Below are 25,338 nucleotides of genomic sequence, written 5' to 3'. Positions count from 1 at the left end.
CATGCACTGTTTTCAGAAGCTGATGAAAACTCTGGACCTTCCTCCCAGAAAAATGAACACACTTCCAGACACATTCCATCTGGCCCAAAATTTCAAGGGTGTGTAGACTCCTTGAAGCCCGTACTTGAACTCCAGATTAAGTATTTGTGTTCTTCAGCATACACCCTGGGCAGAATTTTTCATCTGTCTTTGACAGAAGATCCAGATGGCAAAAACTTCATGGTTCACCTTTCCATCTGCCTGGTACACATCTTTTTATTTTAAACTTATTTATCTCATTAACACAGATGTAAAACAACAATCACAATCCTTTGAGTTATGCTAGAAAATGAAATAAGGAGACTTGAGTCAAGTAGCAGATACACATGGATAGGAGGGCACTTTTCCTGTCATTAGTACCAAGATGATTGACATCCTCTCATCCCAGGCAAAGGGTGAAATGCACAAACCTAACAGCACTTTTTGCTCAGTTACTCTGTGACATATTCCTGATTTTAGATGCAGGTAAACTAACTCCTGAAAAAGGACATTTAGTATTCATATATATACTAAATATTTAAGGTATGTGACCATCAGAGGTAATTTCATTACAACAAAGCATAAAGGAAAACATTTTTCAAAATTACAGGAAAATATACATAATATGAGTTTCTCCAAGCCTTAAGAGGATGTGAGGAGCCTCAGGGGGTCACAGTAGCAGTTATAATTCTTGTTCCTACCTGCTACTGCAAGACTTCCAACTTCTTGCAAATTTCTCTCCAAATATTTCTCTTCCCAGGGAGTGTCTCTCAGCGCTAGTTGTGCTAGACATGATGTCCTACACCACGATTTCCACCAGGTGGCAGCGCTATGTTAACGGGCACTGCCTTCAATTTCCGTAGGGAACCTTCTTCCCCGTGAGACAAAGCAAGCCTTTCTCCCTCTGCATTACTATCAGAGAGTCCCTAAAAAGACTACAGTTTTGTTTTGAGGGTACAGCTTATTCAGCCCTTGTCTCTCCATAGGTATCAGACAGGCCCCTGAAAGCCAAATCGGAGACATGGACACTGGGCTGTCTTCAGAATTACCTTGCCCTTCTAATGACAAAGGCTTTTCTCCCTGATTTGAGGTTAGAAAAAAAAAAGACAAAGATGACAGGCTTTGCTGCTGGCTCTTCTCACCACTGGGTTGGTTGAGAGCTTAAGAATAAGACAAAGCTTGGGTGAGTCCAATCTCTGCCACTCACTAGCTATGAGGCTTTAGGCAGAGTAACCTCTCGAAGCCTCTGCTTCCTCATCTGTAAAATGAGGAGAATGATGGTCCCTACTTCATAGGGCTGATGTACAGATTAAATGAGAGTCTAGCATAATCTCTGGTACATGAGATGCATGTAATCAATGCTAGAGCTTATTATGATAACCATGTAGACCTACAGAAGTGATACCATTGCTAACAGTGGTTATTTCTGGTGGCAGGATCAGAGATGATTTTTAATTTCTTCTTTGTTTTTCCAAATTCTCTTCAGCAGGCATGCATTGCTTTTATAATCATGAAAAGAGGCAATTAAAATATAATAGATTGCTGATCCCCTGTTCTTGATGATTCCTCTGAAACATTCAAACTTTCTCTGTGACTCAATGAGCTCCCCAAGGCTGGGCCTATATCTTATCTACTTTGGAGTCTTTGACATGAAACACATAATTTGACGCACAGTAGGCAGTCAATACTCATTTCCTGAAAAAAATCTCAAAGGCAATTACTTCAGGTTTTAACTTCTCAGTGTAACTAAACATCTTTTTTTCCTCCAAGAATTCTCTTTTCTCACTTAGATCCAATTGCTAATCCTTTTGCCAAATTAATTAAATCCTCTCCAGATTCTCCCCAGTCAAATTCCTTAGACTATTGAGTTGGTTTTAGGCGGTGATATGGTTTGTCTGTACCCCCACCCAAATCTCATTGTAAATTGTAGCTCCTATAATTCCCATGTGTCATGGGAGGTAATTGAATTGGGGGGGCGGGTCTTTCCCATGCTGTTCTCATGATAGTGAATGAGTGTCACAAGATCTGATGGTTTTTTAAAGGGGTGATCCCCTACACAAACTCTCTCTTCCCTGCTGCCATGCAAGATGTGACTTTGTTTCTCATTCGCCTTCCACCATGATTGTGAGGCCTCCCAAGCCATGTGGAACTATAAAGGAAACCTCTTTCCTTTATAAATTACCCAGTTTCAGGTATTCATTTACTAGTAGCTTGACAACAGACTAATACAGGCAGGTTTCCAGAAAGCATTTTACCTGAGTTCCCAGAATTCAGGCTGGGGGGTGTACGGGGAGAGAGGTGGGAGGTGGTCATGGGTGGTTAGATCATTGATTTGAGATAAAATCTTTTCAGTAGCTAAATGAAGACCTAAGAGCCAGAATAACCTAGATTATATAAAGAGATTATAAAAGGAAATAGGCATTTCTAAAAATGTATTACATTTTAAATTGAAACCCATAATGAAGAGGATGATTGTTCTTTACCCGTGGATAGAACACAGGGTTACTGATGATTACACTTGGCTATTGCTGTCATTTGGTTCTTTTGATCTTCACTTTGAGTCAATGGAACTGTTCAGGCATTCTGTAAGGAGGACAGACACCAGCGTGACACTGCATCAGCATTTCTTCTACAAAAGAAAAGTCAAAATAAATGACATTAGCCCATAGCAGCTGATATATTTTAATTCTTTCCTCATATTATTAACAAACATGAGACTTTCTCTTTCCAGGGAAATTGGATCTGTATAGGAATCCAAAGATAATTACAGCTGAGCCATCCTGAGGTAGAGCCCCTGAGAAGCATAGAAATCTCCAAAGTGGCCTCTTTTACACAGAATGTAGATATTCAGTTCTTCCTTTGATCCCATGTTACAAACTAGATTATTCTTTGCTTTAGATATCCAACCATTCAGACTCCTAGCTGAGTCTTACAAGTTTCTAGCTCAGGAGGGAGTCATTGGGTGGCAGGGGGTGGCTCTGTGGTTGCTGGTTATGTGGGGAACATGTGGGAAGTGCAAGGAGAAAGGAAAGCTCCGGGCTTGCATACGTCAGTCAGGGCTGGTTTCTGTTCCTGTAACCTAAGATTTCTGTTGACATGGTGCCAATTCCCTGGCAGGCATGCAGAGAAGCCTCTGTTCTCTCTGCCGTGCTGTGGCATCTCACCTGGACACCTGGCCCCTGAAGCAGAGATCTGTCTGCTGCCAGCACAGCTCCTCTCTCCAGACTGTTCAGATCTGGTCCTTGTAGGATGGAAGTGCACACACTGTCTCTGCCTGTACCCAGGGAGCAAGATGTAAACTTCCTCCTTCATCATTCGGGCAAAAACTGAATAAATAGATGAACACCAAATTATGGAAATTTTCATCTTGCAGGCCAGGTTGCCAAACATGCCCAGACCTGCTTAAGCTGAGAAGTAAAGGCTGATCAAGCTCACATCTAAAATCCTGGGTTATAAGAAAAATTCCAGCTGACTTGGAACACAGCCCCAACTCCTCCCACATGACCAGCAAAGAGCTGGTCCAGGAAAAATTCCACTTGTTTGGCCAGGCGCGGTGGCTCACGCCTGTAATCCCAGCACTTTGGGAGGCCGAGGCAGGTGGATCACGAGGTCAAGAGATCAAGATCATCCTGGCCAACATGGTGAAACGCTGTCCCTACTAAAAATGCAAAAAATTAGCTGGGCGTGGTGGCGGGCACCTGTAGTCCCAGCTACTTGGGAGACTGAGGCAGGAGAATCATTGGAACCCGGGAGGCAGAGGTTGCAGTGCGCCGAGATTGCGCCACTGCACTCCAGCCTGGCGACAGAGTGAGACTCCGTCTCAAAAAAAAAAAAAAAATTCCACTTGTTCAAAGATGAGTCATCAAAAAGGAAGACATACAGGATCTCTGCAAATGTAGGAAAGGAATAGGAAAAACTAATGGCAGATGTGGAATACTCACCAGGAAGAGGCTGCCATGGAGCAGATGCCGGTTGTAACCAAGCAATTGCCAGGCACTTAAAAACTTAATGAAATGTTGCCTTTAAGAAGGAAAAAGATAAAGTGAGCTCAGGAAAATGATGGTAAGATATGAGGAGGTGGAACATGAGCTCAGAAGAAAAGTGGAAAAAGAAAAGAAAGACAACTAGGACTAGTCAGGGTTCTCCAAAAAAACAGAACTAATATGATATCTATCTATCTATTATTTTGTGTGTGCATATAAAATACATATAATATTGTGTGTATGTGTGTGTGTGTGTGTGTATACATATATATATATTCTAGAGGGAGAGAGAGAGTGAGATTTATTTTAAGGAATGGGCTGCCATGATTATGGAGGCTGGCAAGTCCAAAATCTGCAGGGTGGGCTGGCAGGCTGGAGACCCAGGAGAGCCGCTGTTTCAGTTCAAGTGCAAAGTTCATGTGCTGGCAGAATTCCTTCTTGCCTGGAAGAGGTCAGTCTTTTGTTCTATTTAGGCCTCCAATTGATTGGCTGAGGGTCAACCACATTAGGTAGAGTCATCTGCTTTACTCAAAGTCCAATGATTTAAATGTTAATCTCATCCAAAAACACCCTCACAGAAACATCCAGAGTAATGTTTGACCAAATATCTTAGTCCCATGACCCAGCCAAGTTGACACATAAACTTTAACCACCTTACCTAACCAAACCAATGCAATCATGATTCAAATCAAATTTAACAAAAAATTCCAAACTAGAGCGACCTGCTCCCCTTCGGATTGTCTCTTTGTTAAGGGAGAATGGGCCATGAATGTCCTTCTGTCAGGGATGAGGGTCTTTGCTCCCTACATTGCCTCCTGTAGTCACTGGCAATGATATCAGTGAATCTAAACTCCCATGAGTGGGTCATAATGAATACTAGACTGACATTAGATTTTATCCTAGCTATCTGAAATAAGAATGACTGGTCTCCTTTGCCCCCAGAACTTTTAGACAGTTGGCTGAGCCCGGGACCCTGGGGACATGTGTGAGATCAATATGGCAGACTTGCCTTGCTGTATTGCTTGAAGTCCTGTCAATAGCAGCCTTAATTTTAAATGTGATAGGAATCAAATTAAACAGATTTGGTCCCTCTGTTGGTCAGACTAATCAGAGCAGCTGATGAGATAGCATACTCATGGGAAAATGTGAATTTGGCCAAGTATCTGTCAGGCCTTGTGGTGGATTTTTGTGACAGGCAATTTGCCACAGGCTCTGATTGTCTCCGCATGCTCTTGCTGGGGATGACAAGAATGCAAGGTCCTGACTGTTCCTTGCTTGAGACATTTCTCAGGGTTGTGTTTGCAGTAGACAGCCTTGACAAAGCAATATCCCCCTGCCCCAGACAAAGGGCAGACTTGCTCACCACTTACTATTAAATTGTATGTTCCCAAGCTCAGTGTTCCTTAGCTGCAGTACAAACACACTGCATGTACAGTACTGGGCCCCTCCACATCACCTCTGTGGGACTTGGGGACAAGGAAAACCAATGCTAACTAACACAAACCTCATGCAACTTGTTCTGCCATGAGTAGTGTAGTCCTTTGTCTCTGATCCAGTCTCATGTCATCTGCCAGCATCCATGAAACCATAACAGGCTTACTAGCTTGTAAGATGAGCAAAATTCCCGACTTTCACAGATTCCAACACACATGACCCAAGTAGGGCCAATAAGGGATTCTTCCCAAAGATATTTCCTCAAGAGCACTTCCCCAGAGTTCTTTTCCACTGATAGATGGGTGATGGGAAAATGCCATCCATTTTATCTCTCTCTCCTTCTTCCCTTTATTAGTTTATATACAAGTTGTTGGAGGTTAACTTTACAATTTGGTCTTTTGGTAACAGAATATTTAAAGGGACTGTGATCAAATTTGAGTAATGAATATAGCCAGAGATAGATAAAATTGTTGTTGGCACTGAGTATCTTCTCATTTGGGAGAAAGGGTAGGAATATTTTCCCTGGTAAGAAGGATAGCTGTATTTTGCTCGTTGTCATATAGAAGTTCAGATATGTGTAGGAGGGTGCATATGGAAACTGAATAGCCAAAGGGGTGGGCTGTGACAGTTATCACTTTAGAGCCTCTGAATTCCAAATCCACTCTTCGTTATCCTCCTTTGTGATACTGGAGCTGAATCCTGTAAACATTTCTTTGCCTGCTAGCATGATATTAAGTGCTGTCAATGGAGGGCTCTGGAGAGACACTGCAGGAAGAAGAGCTCCCTTCCTTTTCTCTTGCTCCTGCTCTTGACTGGTGCATGGGGCACCCAGGAATGCTCATCCCTGGTGATTTCATAAGGAGTTCTGCTAGCACCTCAGTCAGCTCTCCAGCAAATTTAACAGCAACCCCACAGGCAGGTTTTCACCAAACGCTGCTGAAGCCCCAGATGGTGGCGCAGTGTGTCTCATAAACGCTCCAGCAGTTGCCTCCCCTGAGTTTCAGTAACATACCATGGGTAAAGTCCTAGTGAGTGCCTGCACCTCAGAGGGCAGCTTCTCAGTGAATGCTGTCAGCCCCCAGCCCGCTGCCCCCACCGGTGCGGGGTTTCTTGCATGCCAGCCCGGCCTCAAGCACTACAACAAACTTCTCTGCCATCCTGCGGGCTCTAGCCACACCATCTCCAAGGGCATCTGAGTCTCATTCCTGGGGAGACCCTTTTCCAAGTTGGTTCCTTCCTTGGGTTCTCTGCTTCAGCCCTAGAGCTAGTGCCTGCCCCTATATCCACAATTCCTGTTTTTTGTTTGTTTGTTTGTTTATTGTTTTTGAGACGGAATCTCACTCTATCGCCCAGGCTGGAGTGCAGTGGCGTGATCTCCGCTCACTCCAACCTCCACCTCTCAGGTTCAAGCGATTTTCCTGCCTCAGCCTCCAGAGTAGCTGGGATCACAGGCATGTGCCACCACACCCAGCTCGTTTTTGTATTTTTAGTAGAGACAGGGTTTCACCATGTTGGCCAGGCTGGCCTGTATTTTTTTTATTGTGGTAAAACATACATAACATTTATCATTTTAACCATTTTTAAGTGTACAATTCAGTGACATTAGATACATTCACAATGTTTTGCAGCCATCACCACTATCTATTTCCAAAACTTTTCTATCATTCCAAGGTGAAACTCTATACCCATTGTAATAGTCTGTTCTCACGCTGCTATAAAAATACTACCTAAGACTGGGTAATATATGAAGAAAAGAGGTTTGATTGAGTCACAGTTCTGCATGCCTGGGGAGGCCTTGGGAAACACTCTCATGGTGGAAGGTGAAGGGGAAGCAAGGCAGATCTCTTCACAAAGTGGTAGGAGAGACAGAAAAAGAGAGAGAGAAGGGAGTCACATACTTTTAAACCATCATATCTCATGAGAACTCACTCACTATCACAAGAATCACCTCCATGATCCAGTCATCTCCCACCAGGTCCCTCCCTTGACATGGGATTACAATTTGAGATGAGATTTGGGTGGGGACCCAGAGCCAAGCTGTATCACCCATTAAACAATAACTTCCCGTTCTTCCCTTCCTCCAGCTCCTGAAAACCTCCATTCTACTTTCTGTCTCTATGAATTGACTATTCATGGTACACTGTATAAATGGCACCATACAATATTTGCCCTTTTGAGTCTGGCTTATTTCATTTCACATAATGTCTTCAAGGTTTATCCATGTGGTAGCATGTATCAGAATTTCATTCCACTTTGTGGCAGAATAACATTTCATTTTGTTTATCCATTCACCTGTTTCTGTAACCTTTAGACTTCTTTTTATCCCTTAGTGGCTAACCCCCTATTATTAGTTCATGATTATTTATATTACACTTTCCCTGTTGACATTGTATAGCTCCTCTCTCCTGCCTGATACATCTGTCTTAGGAAACTGCCTTTCCATCCCTGTGACTGATGGGGCCAATCATGGAACCTCATTTCCCTCACCATATATCATATTAGCCCATCACTCTGATAATAGCGCTGCATCCCAGGGTAGGTACACAACCAACAAACAGCAATCCCATGCCTTCCCCGGGATGGAAAGATGAGTACTGGGAAAAGGCTTTTCACTGGGATTGCCACACTGGGGTTCTTGAGGCCACATTCCTAGATACGTACAGGGGCTCATCTTGTGGTAGGAGAAATTGAGGCCAACAGGCAAAGAGCAATACAGATGAAAGTGAAAAATAGAGAGGTTTCTTATATACCTGGAGAAAGTGCAGCACAAGAAGGTTAAAATTTAAGGAAGTGAGAGCGCAAATAAGAGAGTGAGAAAGAGCAGCTGAATGTGCAGAGGACACATCAGGAGATAGCAGATCATGATACCATGAAAATCAGACTGTCAAGGGAGCATTTTCTAAAAGAAGGGATGAGTAAAAGTAGGCTGGAAAATGCCACTGGCTTGGGCACTAGGTTGTGGTTGACCTTGGTGACAGCAGAGGCAGCAGAGGCAGCAGAGGCCCAGCATGGCCTGGCCTCGGTGCCTTTCCATGGCCATCTCTGGCACCCTGGAGATGCCATCCTCTGGCCATACTTGCCATTCCACGGAGCTGCCACAGCTCTCAAGCTTCTCCATTTTCCTTGACCCATCCCAGTTTGTCCTCTTGACCAACTCTGACTGATTCTCCAAAATTCAGCTCAACCTTAGGTCTCCAGGTCAGTTTCTCCCAAAGAGGAGGAGATGCTCCCCAGCACTTTGTGTGTCCCATCCTTTGATGACGTGTGATTACACTGTTTACTGTGCATGTCTGCCTCCTCCTCCAGTCTATGAGCTCCTTAAAAACAAGGACTTAGCCTTTTGCATCTTTGTATTCCAAGCACTCAGCCCAGGGCCCGGCTCTGAAATGAGCTCAGTGCACATTAATGGATTAATGCCTGGAGGGACGCACCCACTGATCTGATCCTTTTTTAGAAAAACATGATCTGGTTGCCATGGCGCTGAAAGAGTGCTTTCTATACCTGCTGTTTTCAGGATGAGCAAATCACTTTCAGCTGACCACACTGTGGCATCTGGCCAGCAGGATCTGCAGAATCCAGCAGGATGGATGCTGAGCCAACCCTGAGATGGAAGAGACACCTTTCCTCCTTCCGAGCAGGTAAACTATTGAGTAATCAATAGTATCGAAGAATTTCATTTTTTCTACCCCTGGAAGATTTAAAGGGCTCCTCTTTTGTCAATATCCCCCTAGCTCTCCTGCCAATTTTCTCTCACCTCCTGCACAGTTTTTCTGTCTCCTTATCTGCTGCTACTCTAAGATACGGCTTTAGCCTATAGGCCAAATCTGGCCCACCACCTGTTTTTGCAAACAAAGTTTTATTGGAAGGCAGCCATACCCATTTGTTTACATACTGTCTATGGCTGCTTATACTCTACAATGGTAGAGCTGTGGCAGAGATTGCATGCCTGCAAAACTGAACATATTTACTATCTGGCCCCTTGCAAAAAATAAAAAGTTTTCTGATTGGTATACTAGAGAATGAGCTTCAGCTGATAAGAGATGATAAGGAAATAGTGCAACTCAAAAATGGGACAAAGGAAATAGAAAGAGAAAAACGGAATATGCCCCTAGATTGCTGTATGGGCAATGGATGGGAGATGAAGAATACTACAGTATTTATAAACCAGATAGTAAAAGCTTAAACAGGAAAATAAGAGTAAGAGCCAAGGGAGGCTGAGGTGAGAGGATTGCTTTTGCCCTGGATCGCCTGACTGAGACCAGCCTGGGCAACACAGGGAGACACCATTTCTACAAAAAATACAAAAAAAATAGCTTGGTGTGGTGGCACATACCTGTAGTCCTAGCTACTCAGGTGGCTGAGGTGGGAGGACTTATTGAGCCCAGGAGGCCAAGGCTTTGATAAGCCAGGATCACGCCATTATACTCCAGCCTGGGCAAAGGGCAAGACTCTGTCTTAAAAAAAAAAAATTAAGAGCATTTTAAAAAGTGTACATATAAAATAACCACTGGAATAAAATTACAAACCTTTATAAATACAATTTTTAAAGTAAAAAAATACGTTGCGTGGAGAAACATAGCAGATATAATACATGATCAATATAAAGTAATGTGGCAGAATGGAGACCCAATATATCAGTTGTATCAGTAAATATGAGAGGACTCATAAAAAGAAAACATTTTTAATTTGAATCATCCTCATCAGCCTTCTTGGCTAGAACTCCCCATTCTCTCTTGAACCCATCCAATCAGGCTCCAGTTCTCACCACCCCCACAAAAACAACTCTTGTCAAGATAACCAATGGCTTTCAAAGTTTCTATTGCTCTCTTCCCAGTCCTTATTTTTCCAAGTCTCGCAACAGCAGTTGACAAAGGTGATCCTGCTCTCCCCATCAAACACTTTTTCTTTACTGATTTCTGGGATAGCACCTCTCCTGGTACAGGGAAAGGAAGGAAGACTTCCTTCCCAGAGACTTCTCAGAGTTTTTTGCTGGATTCTTCTCCTCTTCCTGATCTAATCGAAGGTTGGATTCTCCCAGGTCTCCTTCCATGGACCTCTTCTCTTTCCTCTCTTCACTTTTTCTCATAGTATCTTCCATCATTCCCCTGGCTTTCATCGACAGGCTGATGATCTCCAGATTTGTATCCCAGACGCTGAGGTCTTCCCTGAGCTTTAGACTCACAGACCCAACTGTCTACTCAGCTTGGCATCAGCATCCATCCTGCTGGATTCTGCAGATCCTGCTGCCCAGATGCCACAGTGTGGTCTGTTTGGGTATAGACTAGACATCTCAAGCCTAATGTATTCAAAGCTAAATTACTGATTTGTCATTCCTGGTTTGTTTCCTCTACAGTCTTCCCCATCTCAGGAAGCAGCAGCACCATTCACCTCGTTGCTTGGTTGAACAGGGGGAGTCTTCCTTGACCCCTCTCTCTCAGATAATTTCTCAGTAAGTCCTGTTGGCTCTGGCCTGGCACAGTGGCTCAGGCCTGTAATTCCAATGCTTTGGAAGGCCAGGGCAGGCAGATGGCTTGAGCCCAGAAGTTCAAGACCAGCCTGGGTAACATGGTGAGACCCATATCTCCATAAATACAAAAATTAGTTGGGCGTGGTGGCATGCACCTGTAGTCCCAGCTGCTTGGGAGGCTGAGAGGTGGGAGGATACCTTGATCCAGGAGGTCAAGGCTGCAGTGAGCCATGATTGCACCACTGCACTACAGCCTGGGCAACAAGCGAGACCCAGTCTAAAAAAACAAAAAAAAAAGTCCTGTTAGCTCTAACTTGATCACTCTTTAATCTGCCCCACCAAGATCTCTGAGGGCCAAGCCACCCTCCTGTCTGGTTTGGGCTACTCCTGTAGCCTCCTAACTGGCTGCCCCTCGCCTCTACTTCTGCCCCCTGCTTTTTTCCTCCACACCTCAGCCAGTGGGATGATTCTAAAATGCAGGTCAGGTCACACCACCCCTGCTCAAAACCATCCAACTGCTTCCCATCCACACTTACAGGAAAATCCAAAGAACTCAACGTGACCTACACAGCCCTATATGTTCTGGCCCCTATATGTTCTGGCTCCAGCCTCATTTCCTACTTTTCCCTCTCCTTCACCACATTCCAGAGGCCTTGGCTTCTCTCCCGTTTCCAGGACACGCCAAACACAGTCCTGCCTCAGGGCATTTTGCTGTCTGGAAGAGCCTTGCCCAGGCCTCAGTAAGGTTCTATGCTCACTGCATTCAGCTCTCTGCTCTTCTGAGGGGTCCTTATGACAATCACATACAAAACAGCACTGCTTCACTCGCTGCACTCAAACATTGCTTCACATTTCCATAGTGCTCATCACCACTTGACAGTACATTGTATTAAACAGCTCTGAGTTTTTTGTTTTTTTTTTTTTTTTGATATGGAGTCTCACTCTGTTGCCCAGGCTGGAGTGCAGTGGTGCGATCTTGGCTCACTGCAACTTCTGCCTCCTGGGTTCAAGCAATTCTCCAGCCTCAGCCTCCCGCGTAGCTGGGACTATAGGCGCCCGCCACCATGCCCAGCTAATTTTTTGTATTTTTAGTAGAGATGGGGTTTCACCATGTTAGCCAGGATGGTCTCAATCTCCTGACCTCATGATCTGCCCACCTCGGCCTCCCAAAGTGCTGGGATTACAGGCGTGAGCCACCATGCCCAGCCCAGGGTTGTTTTTGAGATGGGCTCTGTCACTCGGGTTGAAGTCCAGTGTCACAACCTCGGCTCACTGCAACCTCTGCCTCCCAGGCTCGAGAGATCCTTCCACATCAGCCTCCCAAGTTGCTGAGACCACAGGTATGTGCCACCAAACCCAGTTAATTTTTTATATTTTTGGTAGAGATGGGATTGTTGCCCAGGCTGGTCTTGAACTCCTGAGCTCAGGTGATCCACCTGCCTTGACCTCCCAAAGTTCTGGGATTACAGGTGTGAGCCACCATGCCCGGCCTAAACACTTTTATTTGTCTTTCTCTCCTCTAAAATATAAACTCCCTAAAGTGATGACTCTGTCTTATTCACTACTCTATTCTCAAAATGTGGCACAGTGCCTGAAAAATAGCATGCGCTCAATAAATAATTGTTGAATGAATGAATGAATGGAGACATGATCCTATTTTGGCCTGTGATTCAGTGTTTCCAAATTCCTGACAGATTTTAATCTTTGGGAATTAGGAATGAGAAACCAAAGTGTATAGGCAGTCCAGGGAATTTCTGAACTCCTAAATTAGGTACAGGTTGCCTCATATATGTTCATTTCTTTAAAAAAAATGAAACTATTTTGTCTGCTTTACAAAGAACTATAGGCAGCCGGGAATCGTGGCTCACACCTGTAATCCCAGCGCTGTGTGTGGGAGGCCGAGGCAGGCTGATCACCTGAGGTGAGGAGTTCAAGACCAGCCTGGCCAACATGATGAAACCATGTCTTTACCAAAAATAAAAAAAATTAGCTGGGCGTGGTAGCACGTGCCTGTAATCCCAGCTTCTAGGGAGGCTGAGGCAGGAGAACTGCATGAACCTGGGAGGGGGAGCTTGCAGTGAGCCAAGGGCATACCACTGCACTCTAGCCTAGGCAACAGAGTGAGACTCCGTCTCAAATAAAGAAACAAACAACTGTAGGCTATAGTAAAGATGCCAACAGTGGAAAATGCCAGTGAACATTATCAGATTGTATTAGAATAACAACATTGGGATATTCTAGCAAGATTAACTACTACATGGAATTATGTGTCAAAGTTGCCAATTTAAGGACTTATTTTGCCTTCAAAACTTGTTATTTCTGGAACATCACTCATAGGATTTGTATAAAGTATAATGTGCATACAGACTTATTAGTATTTATTTGATTTGCCAGAAAACTCACTGTTAGAAGCAGTCATGCCAGGAACACACTCATAATGTGCAGCAGCAACAGGCCAGGCTGGCTGATGAGAGGCTGAAAGCGTCTCATCTGTGCCCTTCTGGGAGTGGTTCCCAGAAATGTCGGTCTTAGCCTCTGACCCAGTGTCAGAGTGCTGTTCTCTTGCTCCTCCCTGATGTCAGTGGATTCATTTTTACCAAAAATGTCTTGATGTTTATTGTTAAGCTTGAATTCCCACACAATTTTAGCACTTCCCCCATTTTCTTGATGTCTCAAATGATTTTTCTTGGGACTCAGAGTTCAGAGAAACATGCATTTCCAGAGAACAGCTGGGAAGGGACTCTTGCATGGGAACACTGTCTAAAAGCACTTTCACCTTGGTTTCTGGAAACAGGCACGTCGCAAGCTACAGTTTAGGACCTGACGCCGCTTTGAAGGTGTGTCAGCTGGACACAGAAAATGAGGTTACAGAAACAACGGTCCCAGCACAGCTCACTCTCCACCACTCTGCGCTCTCTCTCCTTAGTCTTGTGGGGCTGGAGGCACAGTGGCTTAGAAGTGGGGTGACCTGGTTGTGATCAAGAGGCTCCTCCCTCTGTTCACCATCCATGGAAAATGTGCCTCATCTTGCACCACACACAAGTGGAAAAGGGAATTTTAGGAAAACTGGGACAAACAGAGTTGAATAGTTAGAGCAGAGCCTCTAGTATGGGAAGGACAGTGCTTAAAAATTACAGAAATTGCAAAATATAAAATAAATAGAACACACTATATTAAAAGTAAAACTCTCATGCATCATTTTCTAAAGAACAGTATCAAAAAGCAAACAATATTACTTCCTTGTTAGAAAACAATTTGGACAAATGGGTCTTTTATGCATTTTTGATACAACTTGCTTCAGTAATGCCACTGATCGGAATTTATTCTAAGGATGTGATTCTAATTGCACAAAAGGAGATTTATACATATGGATGTTGATTCAACTCTTCCCTCTCTCCACCCAGAGCAACCAGGCATGAGCTCATCCTCAAAGCTGGGCACACAGGGCCACTGTCCCAGGATGCTGGGTGCTTGGCCCTCTAAGGGATGAGGAAAGGAACAGCTCTTCATTGCAGACAGTGGGGCCTGATAAGGCTGTTCTGGCCACTAGATGGTGGTTGTGTTTATCGAAGACTACTGGATGCCTGCCAAATATCTGTGTTAGTCCATTTTCACACTGCTATAAAGAAATACCCAAGACTGGGTCATTTATAAAAGAAAGAGGTTTCATTGACTCACAGTTCCGCATGGCTGGGGAGGCCTCCGGAAACTTACAATTATAAGGTCATGCTTTGGCAGAAGGAGAAAGAGAAGCAAGTACCTTCTTCACAAGGAAGCAGGAAAGAGAGAGGGTGCACAAAGGGGGAAGAGCCCCTTATAAAACCATCGGATCTTGTGAGAACCCCCGTCACTATCATGAGAACAGCATGGGGCAAACTGCCCCCATGATCCAATCACCTCCCACCAAGCCCCTCCCTTGACATGTGGGGGTTACAATTGAGATACTGAGTTTGGAACTCAGGAGGCCATGCTTCTGCCCTCTTGACTCTGGTTAGAATGTCCATCAGGTGAATCCTGTTTAGTCCTGGTTCCTGAACCACAGAGGGAGTTGAACAGACTGGAGCTTACTCAGGCAATATGACCATCAGGAAACTGCATCACTGAGGAAGTTCTGAATGAGCTGGAACTAGACAGTTTAAAGCGATAGTGGGATAAACATCTCCTAGGAGCCAATGGCTAAGGGCAGAGGGAGGAGAGGGGTTCTGTACGGCCCTGGAGTGCAGAGCAAGTACTGGTGAACCGAAGTTACAGGGAGGCAGATGTTTGTCTAAGACAAAGAATCTTCTCTGGGTCAGAGCCACCCATGTGGACTGGAAGCCTGAGGAGGGAGTGAACAGCACAACCTGAGAGAAGTTTGAGAGGAGGCTGAGGAGTTCCTCTGCTCTCCCAGGAAGTATGGAGCAGGAACCACATCTCAGATGCCCCCAGGAGCCAGGTGAGTCATCAGGAGGAGTGGTCCAGCTACAGGCACACACATTAGAAATTTAAACCAACAGCAGCATCAATAAATACTGTGCAGTCCAAGCAAAACCTGCTGTGGAGGTGGGATTCAGTGATGCCCAACCTCTGCCATGGAAAGTGGACAGGGGAGTGTATTGGTTTCTTGGGGCTGCCGTAAGAAACAACCACAACTGGAGGGCCTAAACCACAGAAACTCACCGACTCACTGTTCTGGAGGCTGGAAGGCCAAGATCAAAGTGTTGGCTGAGCCATGCTCCTGCTGAAGCCGCTGGGGGAGGCTCCGTGTAGTTTCTGGGAGCCCCAGGCATTTGTGGCGTGTAGCAGCATCTCTCTAATCTCTGCCTCCATCTTCACACCGCAGTCTCTGCTCTGTGTGTGTTCAGATTTCCCTCTTCTTAACAAGGACGCTTGTCCTACTGGGTTCAGAGTCCACCCTACTCCAGCATGAGCTCATCTTCATTTAATTAAATGCATCTGCAATGACCTTTCCTGAATTAGGTCATACTCTGAGGTCACTTTCTCTTTTTGGGGGACACAATTCAGTTCCTAACAGGGAGTCTGAAGTCCACCCTGCTGGAGACTTGTCAGCCTGGAACAACACCTCGCTTTGGAGGGGCTTTTGGCTTATGCGTCGGTTTTTGCCTGTGTCATCTTCCTTGCTTGAATAAGCTTCCTCCTTCCCACCAAACTGCAAGGTCCGAGCACCATTTAGTGGCTGACCCACCTTCTGTCTGCAGAAGAGGAATAGGGCATCTGGGATGCCGTAAGTAAGAGCTGAGAGGGGCTTGGAGGACCTCTCTGAGGTTCTTCTCCAGGGGTGGGACCTCTTCTGCTTGGAACTCTCTGGCTCAGAGGCTGGCACTGAAGGCTTCTGGAGGCAGAACCTGTGCATAGCTCCGGCACAGCCCTGGCTTTGCCCAGCTGTTGATTTGTGGGTAGCTGCTGCCCTCTGCTGGACAGAGTGAAACGTGCTCTCCTTCCATTTCCTAGGACTCTTGTCTCCCTATCACAAGTTCACAAACTCACAGAGTAAAAAAGGGCCAGAAGGTCAGCAGGCACCAGCCCCATTGTTCAGAGGCGGATACTGAGGCCAGAGAGGGGAAAGGCCTTGTTTAAGGTCACACGGATAGTTAGAGGAGGAACTGGGACTAGAAATGGGTGGCCCTCCCCCCCACAGCAGGGTCTGGAGGTGTGGGGTCCTGGAGGAGAAAGAGAAGGCAACTTACTCCTAGTAGAGACACCAGAAGGCTGGTGGGCAGTGTAACCAGGACCACCAGGTCAGCCCACTCACGTAGGAAAATCCCCTATCAGGCTGTGTGAGTGATCCCCACTTTGCCTAGCTCCACAATCCTAAAAAGTCACCTATAAACAGAATCTTTGTCAGTCAGATTATTTTCCCCTCTACCACCTTCTCCTGTGTCCCAAATGCAGTTTTTGTGGCTCTTACCAATTTCATCACACAAGGCCCAGGGATAGTATAGTAGGGTAAGCGCATTGCTCTAACAAATAGACCCAAAATATATAATAACTCAAAGACAAGGGAAGTTTACTTTTTGCTCATCAATAGTTCAGTGAGCCTATCAGAAAAGGGAGGGGAATGGCTGGGTGCGGTAGCTAAAGCCTGTAATCCCAGCACTTTGGGAGGCCAGGCGGGTGGATCATGGAGTCAGGAGATCGAGACCATCGTGGGTAACACAGTGAAACCTCGTCTCTACTAAAAACGCAAAAAATTAGCCAGGCATGGTGGCGAGCACCTGTAGTCCCAGCTGCTCGGCAGGCTGAGGCAGGAGAATGGCATGAACCCGGGAGGCGGGGCTTGCAGTGAGCTGAGATGGCGCCACTGCACTCCAGCCCCAGTGAAAAAAACAAGATCGTCTCCAGTGGCCCTTCCTCACTTGGGTACCACTGAGTCTCTGATAAATGACTTAGTTATCAGATTTGGTTTCTAAATTTGGTGGATGTGGAGACAGAACTGTGATCATCTTTGGTGCCCTATTAATTCCAGACTCTTTAAGTAGAAAACATATGAGAGCAGAGTTCACCTTCTCCACCCTGAGAATGTTACACGTCTCCAGGATGGTGCCGCAGGAACCTCCACTCTTGTCTAAATACTGAGACATCCTCTGGCTGAGCCTGATCAGAATATGAAATTGAGGCAGGAAAAAAGTTTGGACCTGAAATTTTCTTTTTATCTTGAAATGGCCAGTGAATTTAGTCTTTGAACTTTCATTTCCTACTGGGAATTTCATAATGGTACATTGTTTCTATTACACTGTAGGGCATCTTATTGTTGGCATTTTATTATTGGGGTATCTTAATTTGTCATTTAATCTCCCTTTGGAACATGGGATGAGCTCTATCAGACCATGTTTTTCCCAGACCAAGCCGAGGGTCAGGCTGCTGATTCTCATGGCCCAATAACAAGATGCAGATGAACTGGGAAGGAAGGAAGTTTATTTTTGTAACTGGGTACAGGAAGAAGGCCTGGAATATATCACCAACTCAAAATTACAAAGTTTTCCAGGGCTTATATACCTTCTAAGCTATATGTCTACATGTAAATGTGCATTCATCTAAAGACATAAGTGATTAACTTCTTCTAATCTATAACTAAGGTGTAAAGACCTTCTTCTGGAGCCTCAGTAAATGTATTGAATCTAGATGGGTCCAAGTGCTGGGGTGATTACCCTTATCATATCTCCTGCTAAATCATGGAGGTTTGAGGAGTTCATTTAGACCTCCAATAAAACTTGTGTCTTCAGACCCCCAGTAAAAACTTTTTTTTTTCTTTTTTTGAGATGGAGTCTCACTCTGTTGCCCAGGATGGAGTGCAGTGGCGTGATCCCAGGTCACTGCAACCTCTGCTTCCCGGGTTCAAGCGATTCTCCTGCCCCAGCCTCCTGAGTAGTTGGGACTACAGGCTCCCGCCACCATGCCTGGCTCATTTTGGTATTTTTAGTAGAGACAGAGTTTCACCATGTTGGTCAGGAGGCTGGTCTCAAACTCCTGAGCTCAGATGATCTGCCCGCCTCAGCCTCCCAAAGTGCTGAGATTACAGGTGTGAGCCACCGTACCCAGCCAATAAAAACTTATTTAATCCTAAATGGGTCTGGTTAAGAAGTCCTTCCTCCTCTTGTCATGGTTCAAGGCACAGGAAAGACTTAGGCAAAAACTTGTGGTGGGCTTTTGTTCTATTCCAGCCTTTGTATAAGGTCACTGGCTCTTTCAACTTTTAATATTTAACTTAACCACTCAGTCAGTGCTGAAACAGTTGTTACGGAGGCCTGCCTGTTCAGCTGCTAGAGAGACCTAGGATGCCAGTGTGGATGGGTGGAATTTGGGATGGGAAATAGACTAAGGAGGGAATTTTCAGCCAAGGGTACAATGTCCTTGGAGAGAATTTGATGTATACATTTTAACTGTTCCAGACTCAACTGATGCTTGGTTCATCTCCCAGGACTCTGTTTTCCCCACAGTCCTCTCCAATAGGTGCTCCTTCATCCCTGGGCTGCTCTAGACCACAGCCTCTGTGTCTTGGGTAAAACCTTGCTCCACTGAAGTTCTTGGCTCTTCCAGTCTAGTTAGTGCCCACCATCTGCCAACCTCCTGCTGTCTGCCTTCATCAGTGAAGACTGTAACTATAGGCTCTCAGCTTCCTCCCCACTCAGAAGCCTCCCGTGACCCTGGATGACATCAACACATTCCCATGAAGGGCCGTACTAACACCCAAGCCTGCCCTATTGCTTCAATCTCTTGACCTACAATCATCCCCATCTCCACCCACATTAATGACAATTCTCATGGCAAATAATGACAATTTGTCATTATTCAGAAATGTACCATTTCTGAGATATAGGTTTATTATCCCTAATCTGAAAATCTGAAATTTGAAGCGCTCTAAAATCCAAAACCTTTTGAGCACCATTGTGATGCTCAAAGGAAACAATCATTGGAGCATTTTGGATTTCAGGTTTTCAGATTAGGGATGCTGAACCTGTATAATGCAAATATTCCAAAATCTGAAAACATCTGAAATCTGAAACACTTCTGGTCCCAAGCATTTTGGATAAGAAATATGCAACCAGTATTACCTTCAACATCCCACTCTCTCTAACTGCAAACTTCCATCCTTCTAGCTCTCTAATTTACTTATTTCTTCACTTCTCCTTGTAAATGTTAAAGGAAAATAAATCTTGGGACCTCAAAGTCAAAGTCACTAAGCCAAAGGGAAAAGTCAATCTAGGAACTGCAGGCAAACCTGCCTCTCATTATATTCCTAAACAAGATAGCTAGACAGAACTCAAAGTCATCCCTCTGCTCACGTGAGACAAATGCATAGCTGATTGCTTCCTTTGCCCTATTGTTTCACTAAGCCAGGCTAAGGCTTAAGTGATTAGTCCTGTGAATTGTGTATTCAGTGAAAGGCTTATTAGAAACTCAAAAGAATGCAACTGTTTTTCTCTTATCTACCTATCACCTGGAAGCCCCCTCCCTGTTTCCAGTCATCCCACCTTTCTGGACCACCTGATGTATGTCTTAATATATATTGATTGATATCTCATGTCTCCCTAAAATGTGTAAAACCAAGCTGGGCCCCAACCACCTTGCACACATGTCAACAGAACCTCCTGAGGCTATGTCATGGATGTGTCCTTAACCTTGGCAAAATAAACTTTCTAAATTGACTGAGGCCCATCTCAGATATTTTGTGTTCACAATTGGTAATCACAGAGGGATTCTGAGTGAAGATGTCCCGACCTTTGACAAATCTCCTATCAGTGTGTGGTAGCAGCCTGAGCTGTCTTTATGGCTAAAACCAACAGGACAATTGGCTGAGGCCTGGGAGCCATCCCACCCCAAGAGAATCCCTGATCTCCCCAAATTTGTTGAGATCTGAAGTTTATTTTGCTGTGCAACTCCTTTTTTGGAGTTTTACTTGCTTCCAACAAGGAAGGCAAATTTTCCTGCTTCCATGGTGATGGAAGGCAGGTAGCTCATTTCTGGAGTTTGAGCTCGTTTCCAACAGGGAAGATGAGTTTCAGTTTTTTCCTGCTTCTAGGATGGGAGAGAGCGGACTTCAGCCTGAGACTCATTACTAGGTAAGTAGCTGAATTGGAGTTTTGTCTTGGCTAGAGTTAAGATTAACAGCCAGCTGGTCTTAATTTCTCCTTACTATTAGAGCACTCAGTGACCACATAAATTGTGTGATTGTTTGTTTGTTTCACTTAACTGTTTTTTTGTTGTTGTTGTTGTTTGTTTCTGTTTCTTGTTGTTTTCATCTTTTTCCCATTGGGTTTGACCAACTTTATCCAACTTGATCAAATCTGAAGGAAAGTTCCAGATTATGGAGAACAAGACCTCTGAATTGGCTAAATTCCCGCAACTGAAAAAGAAAAAAGAAAAAAACAGCTAGCAAAAGGAAAAAAAATTTTTTTTTTGATTTTGACTACCTTAGGGGCTTTATTTACATAACAAGACCATCTTTTGCTAACCAGGCCAAACTGAAAGAGCAATGGTTGTGCCCCAGCGCTGCAGTTTGGAAACTAAGGTTCTGTCCTTATTTTCATCATGACTGCCTAAGTTTGGTTCCTAAATCAAGCCCTTTCTGGTTTGGTATTTGCATTACTTTTGAAATATCAGCAGTTTGTACTAGCTAAAATACAGTAATGAGATTTGAAGGGATTTTTTTTTAAAGAGCTTAATGGCTAAAAGCTTAAATAAAAGCTAACATCCAAGGGGTGTGTGTGTGTGTGTGTGTGTGTGTGTGTGTGTGTGTGTGTGTGTGTGTAGTTAAGGCCTTTTTTATTTCTCTCCTTCAACTTTTTGAGCAAAAGTTTTTTTCTTCTCCGTCAACCAAATTCTGTTTTCTTCATTTTACTTCTGCTGCCTCTTCTTTCTCTTGCCACCCTCTGCTGCATGAGGAATCTAAAATAGTTTCTAACAGCCTGGGATTCCTTAAAGAAAACAGAGAAAGCACTAGACTCCCTTTTGGGGAGCAACCTCTGTTTTTCCTTATGGAACTCTAAGAGTGTAAAACAGAAAAGTTCCTCTCAGATCTTACACTGTTTCCTTTTGTATAGCGTTACCTGGTTTCTTCCTTCCTTTCTTTCTTCTTCTTTTTTTTTTTTTTACTAAAATAATTATTTTAGTCAAAAAGTAACAACAGAGGTTACTCTTGGGTGTTTAAAGTTAGGAAGAGAGTAGTTCAGACACTTAGAGAAACATTTTTGTTAAAAAAAAAGGGGGGGGGAGTGTGCTCATAAAACCATAACATGGTCTTAGCCTCATAATAATTCTCTTTTTGGAGACTCGGGATTCAGAGCTCAGAGATCCAGTTAGAAGACAGACTAAATTTAGAACTACTTATATAAATAAAGTCAGTCTTCTAATATAATCCTATGATAGATTTCTATAATTTTATATTTGATTTGGCATTCATTTTTAATCTCCTCCTACTAGTGAGAGGTGAAGCCAGCTGGACTTCCTGGGTCGAGTGGGGACTTGGAGAACTTTTCTGTCTAGCTAGAGGATTATAAACACACCAATCAGTGCTCTGTGTCTAGCTAAAGGATTGTAAATGCACCAATCAGCACTCTGTAAAAACGCACCAATCAGTGCTCTGTGTCTAGCTAAATGATTGTAAATGCACCAATCAGCACTCTGTAAAATGGACCAATCAGCACTCTGTAAAACAGACCAATCAGTGCTCTGTAAAATGGACTAATCAGCAGGATGTGGGTGGGGACAAATAAGGGAATAAAAGCTGGCCACTGCAGCCAGCAGCAGCAACCTGCTTGGGTCCCCTTCCATGCTGTGGAAGCTTTGTTCTTTTGTTCTTCATAATAAATCTTGCTGCTTCTCACTCTTTGGGTCCACACTACCTTTAAGAGCTGTAACAATCACCGTGAGGGTCTGCAGCTTCATTCCTGCAGTCAGCAAGACCACGAGCCCACCAGGAGGAACAAACAACTCCGGATGTGCCACCTTTAAGAGCTGTAACAGTCACCGCGAGGTCCACAGCTTCATTCTTGAAGTCGGCGAGACCAAGAACCCCCCAGAAGGAATAAATTCTGGAAGCATCTTGGTGACCATGAAGGGACTATCACCAAGCAGTGAGTACCACCAGACCCCTTTCACTTGCTATTCTGTCCTATTTTTCCTTAGAATTCAGGGGCTAAATACAGGGCACCTGTCGGCCAGTTAAAAGTGACTAGCATGGCCACTGGACTAAAGACATGGATGTCAGGCTTTCTGGGAAAGGGTTCTCTAACAACACTAGACTCTTTGGAGTTGGCAGCATTGGTTTGCCTGGAACCAGCTTCCACTTTTCCTGTACTTCTGGGCTGAGCCGAGGGTTGGCAGAGAGGAAAGCCATTCAGCTCCAGGGTCCTGACAAAAAGTTGGTTGACCCTGTAGCCATGAGTGGAACTCTCAAAGTCACGTAGCCCAAGCGAGACTCACCCATCTATCCTATCTATCCTGACCCTTGCTTCCTGGGTCCTAACACCTGCCAGAAAAACTTCCTCCTGCCTCTCTTCTCTGAGGCTAGTCCTGCTTCTAAAAACCACTCCCTGTCTCTGGTGCTTTCCTAGTTTATCTTATAAGAATGATTTATAGTATAAACCTCAGGACTCTGTTCCGTTCTTTAGGCACCCGGGCTCACCAATCAGAAAGACATAATTTTTGCTCAAAGCCCCACTGTTGGGGGACTATCTGGAATTTTAGGATCTCTCCTCAGACTAGCAGGCCTAATAAAAGCTACTCCTGAAGCTAGGATATGGGGAGCCTCAGAAATGATATCGTTCCTATTCATATGATGAGAAGTGAGGACAAAAGGCATCACTCTTCCAACCCTGGAGATCCCTTCTTTCCCTCAGGGTATGGTCCTCCACTTCTTTTTTGGGACATAACATCTTTATAGGACAGTGGTATGTCCTAATACTAACAGGAGAATGCTTAGGATTCTAACAGGTTTTCAAGAACGCATCAGTAAGGGCCACTAAATCCAATTTTTCTCGGTCCTCTTTGTGGTCTAGGAGGACAGGCAAGGGTGCAGGTTTTTGAGAATGCATCGGTAAGGGCCACTAAATCTGACCTTCCTTGGTCCTTCTTGTGGTCTAGGAGGAAAACTAGTGTTTCTGCTGCTGTGTCGGTGAGCACAACTCTTCCAATCAGCAGGGTCCAGGGACTGTTGTGGGTTCTTAGGCAAGGAGGGGAAACAAACAAACCAAAACCACAGGTGGTTTTTTCTTTCACATGGGAAATACTCAGGCATCAACAGGCTCACCCTTGAAATGCATCCTAAGCCACTGGGACCAATTTGGCCCACAAACCCTGAAAAAGAAGTGGCTCATTTTTTTCTGTACTATGGCCTGGCTCAATATTCTCTCTCTGATGGGGAAAAATGGCCACCTGAGGGAAGTGTAAATTACAATACTATCCTGCAGCTTGACCTTTTCTGTAAGAGGGAAGGCAAATGGAGTGAAATACCTTATGTCCAAGCTTTCTTTTCATTGAAGGAGAATCCACAACTATGCAAAACTTGCAATTTACATCCCACAGGAGGAGCTTTCAGCTTATCCCCATATCCTAGCCTCCCTATGGCTCCCCTTCCTATTAATGATAAGCCTCCTCTAATCTTTCCCACCCAGAAGGAAATAAGCAAAGAAATCTCCAAAGGATCACAAAAACCCCTGCGCTATTGGTTATGTCTCCTTCAAGCTGTAGGGGGAGGGGAATTGGGCCCAACCTGGGTTCATGTCCCCTTCTCTCCTCTGATTTAAAGCAGATCAAGGCAGACCTGCAGAAGTTTTCAGATCATCCTGATAGGTACATAGATGTCCTACAGGATCTAGGGCAAACCTTCTATCTCACTTGGAGAGATGTCATGCTATTGTTACATCAAACCCTGGCCTTTAATGAAAAGAATGCAGCTTTAGCTGCAGCCCGAGAGTTTGGAGATACCTGATATCTTAGTCAAGTAAATGATAGAATGACAGCCAAAGAAAGGGACAAATTTCCTACTGGTCAGCAAGCCGTCCCCAGTGTGGATCCCCACTGGGATCTCGACTCAGATCATGGGGACTGGAGTTGCAAACATCTGTTGACCTGTGTTCTAGAAGGACTAAGGAGAATTAGGAAAAAGTCCATGAATTATTCAATGATGTCCACCATAACTCAGGAAAAGGAAGAAAATCCTTCTGTCTTCCTCAAGTGGCTATGGGAGGCCTTAAGAAAATATACTCCCCTGTCACCCGACTCACTTGAGGGTCAATTGAGACTAAAAGATAAGTTTATTACCCAATCAGCCACAGATATCAGGAGAGAGCTCCAAAAGTGAGCCCTGGCCCCTGAACAAAATCTGGAGGCATTATTAAACCTGGCAACCTCAGTGTTCTATAATAGGGACCAAGAGGAATAAGCCAAAAAGGAAAAGTGAGATCAGAGAAAGGCCACAGCCTTAGTCATGGCCCTCAGACAAATAAACCTTGGTGATTCAGAGAGGACAGAAAATGGAGTAGGCCAGTCACCTGGTAGGGCTTGTTACTAGTTTGGTTTGCAAGGACACCTTAAAAAAGATTGTTCAACGAGAAAGTAGCTGCCCCCTTGCCCATGTCCACTATGCCAAGGCAATCACTGGAAGGCACACTGTCCCAGAAGACAAAGGTTCTCTGGGCAAGAAGCCCCCAACCAGATGATCCAACAACAGGACTGAGGGTGCCCAGGGCAAGTGCCAGCTCATGTCATCACCCTTGCTGAGCCCCGGGTATGTTTAACCATTGAGGGCCAGGAAATTGACTTCCTCCTGGACACTGGCGTGGCTTTCTCAGTGTTAATCTCCTGTCCCAGACAGCTGTCCTCAAGGTGCATTACCATCTGAGGAATCCTGGGACAGCCTGTAACCAAGTATTTCTCCCACCTTCTCAGTTGTAATTGGGAGAGTTTGCTCTTTTCACATGCCTTTCTTGTTATGCC

At 44.6% G+C, this 25,338-nt stretch overlaps 1 long non-coding RNA gene across 1 annotated transcript in view; it reads right to left on the bottom strand.

Annotated features, from left to right (window-relative positions):
• Window positions 1-237: 237 nt before the first annotated feature.
• The window catches only part of LOC129040518 (uncharacterized), a 34,212-nt gene continuing 9,111 nt past the window's right edge, over window positions 238-25,338 (bottom strand). The window contains exons 3-7 of the long non-coding RNA XR_008503659.2: window positions 20,594-20,746; window positions 15,570-15,837; window positions 13,306-13,968; window positions 3,960-4,038; window positions 238-2,647 (exon numbers count right to left, since the gene is read on the bottom strand). This is a non-coding gene — a long non-coding RNA (uncharacterized LOC129040518). The remainder of the gene's footprint in view (window positions 2,648-3,959; window positions 4,039-13,305; window positions 13,969-15,569; window positions 15,838-20,593; window positions 20,747-25,338) is intronic.

The sequence above is a fragment of the Pongo pygmaeus genome, chromosome 6 (genome assembly GCF_028885625.2).
Source record: "Pongo pygmaeus isolate AG05252 chromosome 6, NHGRI_mPonPyg2-v2.0_pri, whole genome shotgun sequence".
In the NCBI taxonomy this organism is placed as follows: Eukaryota; Metazoa; Chordata; class Mammalia; order Primates; family Hominidae; genus Pongo; species Pongo pygmaeus.
This window is presented reverse-complemented; position numbering and strand designations above follow the sequence as displayed.